This window comes from Gasterosteus aculeatus, chromosome 11 (assembly GCF_964276395.1).
Source record: "Gasterosteus aculeatus chromosome 11, fGasAcu3.hap1.1, whole genome shotgun sequence".
Classification (NCBI taxonomy): domain Eukaryota; kingdom Metazoa; phylum Chordata; class Actinopteri; order Perciformes; family Gasterosteidae; genus Gasterosteus; species Gasterosteus aculeatus.
The window spans coordinates 3760446-3766648 of record NC_135699.1 but is presented as its reverse complement, the minus strand read 5'-3'; the positions used below and the strand labels follow the sequence as shown (position 1 = coordinate 3766648).

General features: G+C 41.9%; 1 pseudogene; it reads left to right on the top strand.

Annotated features, from left to right (window-relative positions):
* Window positions 1-1486: 1486 nt before the first annotated feature.
* The window catches only part of LOC144384631 (NACHT, LRR and PYD domains-containing protein 9-like), a 6877-nt pseudogene continuing 2160 nt past the window's right edge, over window positions 1487-6203 (top strand).

The following is a 6203-nucleotide window of genomic DNA, read 5'->3' as shown; positions in this document are numbered from 1 at the left end:
ATTTAAAATAAAAATATCAGACCAAACAGTCGCTGCTTACAGTTCTCCGGGATTAGAAGTTACGCGTCAAAGATCACTTTACGGAGGACTATCCAAATGTCAATCAGAGGTCTGGACCCCTAGTCGAGTGTTGGACTATTTGATCGGGGGAGAAGGGCCTTCAGTCAGGGAGGTGACCAGGAACCCGATGGTCACTCTGACAGAGCTCCGCCGTTGTTCTATGAAGAGAGGAGAACCTTCCAGAAGGACAACCATCTCTGCAGCACTCCACAAATCAGGCCTGTTTGGTAGAGTGGCCAGACGGAAGCCACTCCTCAGTAAAAACCACATGACAGCCCGCCTGGAGTTTGCAAAAAAGCACCTGAAGGACTCAGACCATGAGAAACAAAATTCTCTGGTCTGATGAAACAAAGATTGAACTCTTTGGCCTGAATGCCAAGCGTCATGTCTGGAGGAAACCAGGCACTGCTCATCACCTGGCCAATACCATCTCTACAGTGAAGCATGGTGGAGGCAGCATCGTGCTGTGGGGATGTTTTTCAGAGGGAGGAACTGGGAGACTCGTCGGGATTGAGGGAAAGATGAATGCAGCAATGTACAGAGACATCCTCGATGAAAACATGCTCCAAAGCGCTCTGGACCTCAGACTGGGACGACGGTTCATCTTCCAACAGGACAACGACTCGAAGCACACAGCCAAGATAACAAAGGAGTAGCTTCTGGACAACTCTGTGAATGTCCTTGAGTGGCCCAGCCAGAGCCCTGACTTGAACCAGATTGAACATCTCTGGAGAGATCTGAAAATGTCTGTGCACCGACGCTCCCCATCCAACCTGATGGAACTTGAGAGGTTCTGCAAAGACGAATGGGAAAAACTGCCCAGAAATAGGTGTGCCACGCTTGTGGAATCATCCCCAAGAAGATTTGAGGCTGTAATTGCTGCCAAAGGTGCTTCAACAAAGTATTGAGCAAAGACTGTGAATACTTATGTACATGTTATGTTTTTGTTCTTTATTTTTAACAGATTTGCAAAAATTTGCAAAAAACAGTTTTCACTTTGTCATTATGGGTTGTTGTGTGTAGAATGTTGAGCAAAATAATTAATTTAATTCATTTTGGAATAAGGCTGTAACATAACAATGTGGAAAAAGTGAAGCGCTGTGAATACTTTCCGGATGCACTGTAAATGTTAACTTTTTGACTTTAATTGATCAACGTGCTGCGATCCTTCTCGTCAACCAACTCGGGGGGATCGGAGATCCCGACAATCCTCATCAAATAGAGATGAAAGAAACCCCAACACCAGACTATTTTCTAAGTGCTATGTCCAAGGCTAAATATTCTCTAATTAAAATGAAATGTATTGACAGTATAATTTTCCAGTATAATACAGTCAAACAGAATAATAATGTTGCCACGTTAATGTATTCACATGCAAAGCCCCAGTCTGTTGCGGACAGGACTTGGAAAAAAAACAACTTGTAAAATGCCACATCTAAGTTTGTTGATCACAGTACTGCAGAGACAGGTGTAATTATTATTGTCTTGTTAGCATTGCTACACTTAGAATATGCATCTAATTAATCTCATCTCCTGCCCATTCATTCAGAGGCTCTCAGTAAATGCCAGCTCAAACTAAAATTGAGCCTGAAGAAGAAGTTTCAGCATTTGCTTGAGCAAGTCAAAAAATCTTGTACGCAGATTATAATAAATGAGATCTACACTGAGGAAAAGTCTGGGGTTGTCAACATAGAACAGGACGTCACAGGAACTGTTGATTTGGAAAATGGTATCAACATAGCAGACCTCATTGATTGCTTATCTGGTCAAGATGGATCAGTTAGAACGTTACTGACAAAAGGAGGTGTAGGCATTGGGAAAACAGTCTTGACACAGAAGTTTGCCCTCGATTGGGCCGAAGATAAAGTCAACATCGATACCTACTTCACATTTCCATTCAGTTTCCGGGAGTTGAACTTGCTGAGGGAGAAAAAATACAGCTGGGAAGAACTTCTTTGTCACTTCTTTGCTGACACCAAAGAAGCAGGAATAGCCTCTTTTGATAAACTCCAGATTGTGTTCATCCTCGATGGTCTGGATGAGTGTCGACTTCCTTTGGACTTCCGCAACAACGAGATCCTGACATTGCCGACGCAGCTTCAGTGGACGTGATATTGACAAACCTCATTGAAAGGAAACTGTTGACTTCTGCTTTCATCTGGGTGACCACAACATACAAGGCAGCCAGTCTAATCCCTCAAGGGTTCATTGACATGGTGACAGAGGTGAGAGGGTTCACTGATCCAAAGAACGAGTACTTCAGAAGGAGGTTTAGGAATAAGGAGCTGACCAGCAGAATCATCATCAATATCAAGGCATCACAAAATCTCCACGTAATGTGCCACATCTCTGTCCTCTGTTGGATCACTGCAACAGTTCTGGAGGAATTTTCTGAAAACCACAGAAAGAGTAGAGCTACCCAAGACCTTGACTGAGCTGTATATCCATTTTCTATTAAATCAGTCAAAATTGGCAAATGTTAATGGTCATGAAGGCGTTGAGACGGATCCACTCCGGAACATCGAGACCAGAAAGATGATTCTGTCTTTGGAAAAAATGGCGTTTGAGCAGCTGCAAAAAGGCAACCTGATCTTCTGTAAAGCAGATCTTAAAGAGTGCAGCATTGCTGTTGAAGATGGTTCTGTCTACGCAAGTGTGCTCACGCAGATCTTTAGGGAGGACTGTGGGCTTAACCAGGACAAACAATTCAGCTTTGTCCACTTGAGCTTTCAGCAGTTTCTGGCTGCTTTTCATGTCATTGAGCGCTTTGTCATCACTGCTGTCAACCTCTTGTCAGAAGAACAATCAAACGCTGTTTACATTCTTGCTGCCAGTGCTTCAAGCCTCCAATCGATCTCTGTACGTGCTTTAACTCCCTTTACATATTTGATGTTGTAAATATTACATTTCAAGCCCTGGCTGTGACATCTTCAGGTTGAGTGGCTGTAAGCTGTCTTGGAGAATCTTCCGTTCTCTGGCCTCAGCTCTCAGCTCTGTGACCTCTTGTCTGAGAGAGCTGGACCTGAGTGACAATCCAATGTGCGAAGATTTACAAAAGCTCACGGATGGCATAAAGGATCCACAATGCAGACTCGAAACTCTCAGGTCTGCTTGATTTATCTCAAGGCAAGGCAAGGCAAGGCAATTTTATTTGTATAGCACTTTTCATACACAAGGCAGACTCAAAGTGCTTCACATTATAACATTTCATACAATTAAGTGAAATAAAATGCAGGGATTAAAAGACAATTAAAAACAGCAAATAAAATTATAAATTAAAATCTTATTTAAATTGTTTAATTAAAAGCAGAGGTTAAAAGTGCAATGTAGGTCACAGTGATTCTCTTTTATTTATTTTTGTTGGTTACGATCAGGGCTGTAGTGGAGGGTAAACGCACGTAAACGCCGTTTACGCACCTCTAGAATTTGGAAATAGCGTGTACGCACCTATAAATAGCGTTTACGCACCTATAAGTGGCGTTTACGCACCTCAAAGTTCCCTGCGCCTTGTATTCTTCCATTGGAATAATCCAAAATAAACTTGGTGTAATTTTAAAACAGCTAAGACTACGTTTCCTATTGTTGAACATATAAACGCCGTAGTCTGAATCATTTTCATCTGCGCTGTATTACAGTCTGTGAGCATCCAATCAGTGCCTTGCGGCTGCAGTATATTTTTCGTGGACCGGCCGAGAAGGTCCGACGGGGGGGGGGGGGGGGGGGTGGGGTAGTAGTTGTTCCCTGGTCGTGCACGGTAAAAGAAAAACGCCTGGTGACGCGTAGATTAGAAAACAAGTCATTTCTCAATGCGAAAAACCCCCTGCTGTGTAGGCTATTTATGATCACATAGGTGGTACAGTAGTGTTCCTTTAACTCATGTTGTCAGTGTAATTGACAGGCTGCTTAACTGGTAAACTCTTAAATTCAACATATTTTTTCAGGCAGTGAGAGGACAGGCAATGATGCAGAGAGCACATGAGAGGAGAAACACCAGGTCCAATAGAGAGAGGAGCACAGAGGAGCCATGGCTCATGGTTCATGGCTCCTCTGTGCAAGGCAGGACCTGACGTGGAGGACAAGGAGGCCCTCTGGGCACTACTGTAAAAAGGAGACTCCATATGTAGATAGTTCTTTATCTGCAATTGTGTTGTTGTGTTGTGTTGACATACTTTTCTTTACTGTTTTCTTAAATATAATAAACTACAAACGACTAACACATTTATTCATTGTCATTGATTGTATATGACTTTTACTGATAACATAATGCAATATAGCCAGGACAGCCTTACAGAGTCGCAACGCTTTGTGTTGCGTTGCTTCGCATCGTGTCGAGGTCTGTATGATCACAAAATTCAGAGTTTACCCACCTCTAATTTTACCACTACAGCACTGATTACGATGGCCTGCCTTCATACTTATGCTTGTTTAGGTTGCATGTTACTACTCATATTGGAACAATAATAAGCATTTTTAATCCAAGATAGCAGCGGGGCTTTTGGGAAGGCAAAGGGAGTGGTCAGTGCACCATTTTGATCCGGATAGAAATGTATCTTTTGTTAGAGACAATGTTTCACAGATGATTGACTCTAGAGGATTTGCAACTTTTCTGACTCCTTCTTTAGTGCCACGCGTAGGTTCTTTTGGTTGATATTTCACAGTCTCAATAATTATTTGATGGATTATCATTAAATATGCTACAGCCACGGCATGTGACCAGAACAATGACAATTTCAGCTTCTCTTTCACGGAGCTGTACATTACCCCACTCACCCACTCAAAGTTGCTCCACTAAATATCACTCTGCACATAATTCTGATTTCCCCCACTCAGCTCAAATGTCTTAACGTCTTCCAAAAAAGCGTTGTGTTTTGATTGGAGCTGTATAACTGCAGTGGCAGGCCGCTTCACATGCGTGCGAGAATAAATCTTAAAAGAGTTGAGAAGTTGAGTACAGTTCATTTAATATTTACAATCAAAACTAATATAAAGATCCACATCGAATTTAAGTTGACCTTATTGTATCAAACTTTATTCTTATAGAATTTTTAATTGATGATCCTTCAGGCTGAGTAACTGTGGGCTGTCAAGCAAGAGTGGTGAAGTTCTGTCTTCAGTTCTTAGTTGCCCGTCCTCCAGTCTCAAAGAGCTGGACCTGACACGCAACCAATTGATGGATGAAGGTTTGAAGCTTCTCTCTGTGGGACTCCTCGGGTAATCTTTCTATTTAGCCAGACCGGCATCTGTTTGAAGGATGTCCTTTAAGAGTGACATAACACTACCTGACAATATTGTTTTGGTTAATATAGACTCCTAGAGGATGAAATTGCTGTTTTTCTTCATTACTTCTTCTTTTTCTAGTTTGATTAGTTGCAACCTGACGTGGATCAGCTGTGATCAAGTGGGCTCATTCCTCGACACCAAGTTGTCTCACCTGACAAAGCTGGACCGGAGTATGAACGACCTGCAGGATTCAGGAGTGCTGGTTTTCAGCAGTACTGGACTGTACTTTTAGTGTACTAGAGAATCCCCACTGTAAACTGGAATCTCTCAGGTCAGCTGGTTTCCGTTGCATTTGTAATCCATGTAGTCTGTTCTGACTACAATGAAAGTAAACACGTCGGCATAATTGTGCTAAGCCATGAAACGCTGATGGTTGGTGGCAGGTGATTGTTGCTTAACACAGTTGTACTCATTTTAAGCCCAACCACAAATCTAAACCTAACTGTTATTGCATGGAAGCATATTAATGCCTTAAAGCTACGATAAGGTCAAGCAAGCTGTTTGTCTGATCCAAGCAGGTATTTGCCAATTACTAAATCTGCAGATATTTACTGGAATGGTGTCTCCCTTCCAAGTAAAACTTTAGCAGGAAATGATAGTCAAATTTTACTAAGAGTGAAAAGATGTCAGTTAAATGGAATGTAATCCTCTTAAACCATCAAGGCAAGTTTTCAAAAGTGGCCATTCATATAAGAAAAAAAGAAAAAAAAACTGTCCTTGTTGTTAAAAAAACAAGCAGGTCCTTCTGCTGAAACACATCTTTAGAAATCTGCTTTAAAATACAAAGACGACCCTTCAGACTGGGTTTAAAGTACAGATGGACCAAAACGTTTGCCCATAGGAAATTGCGGCTGTCGTTATTG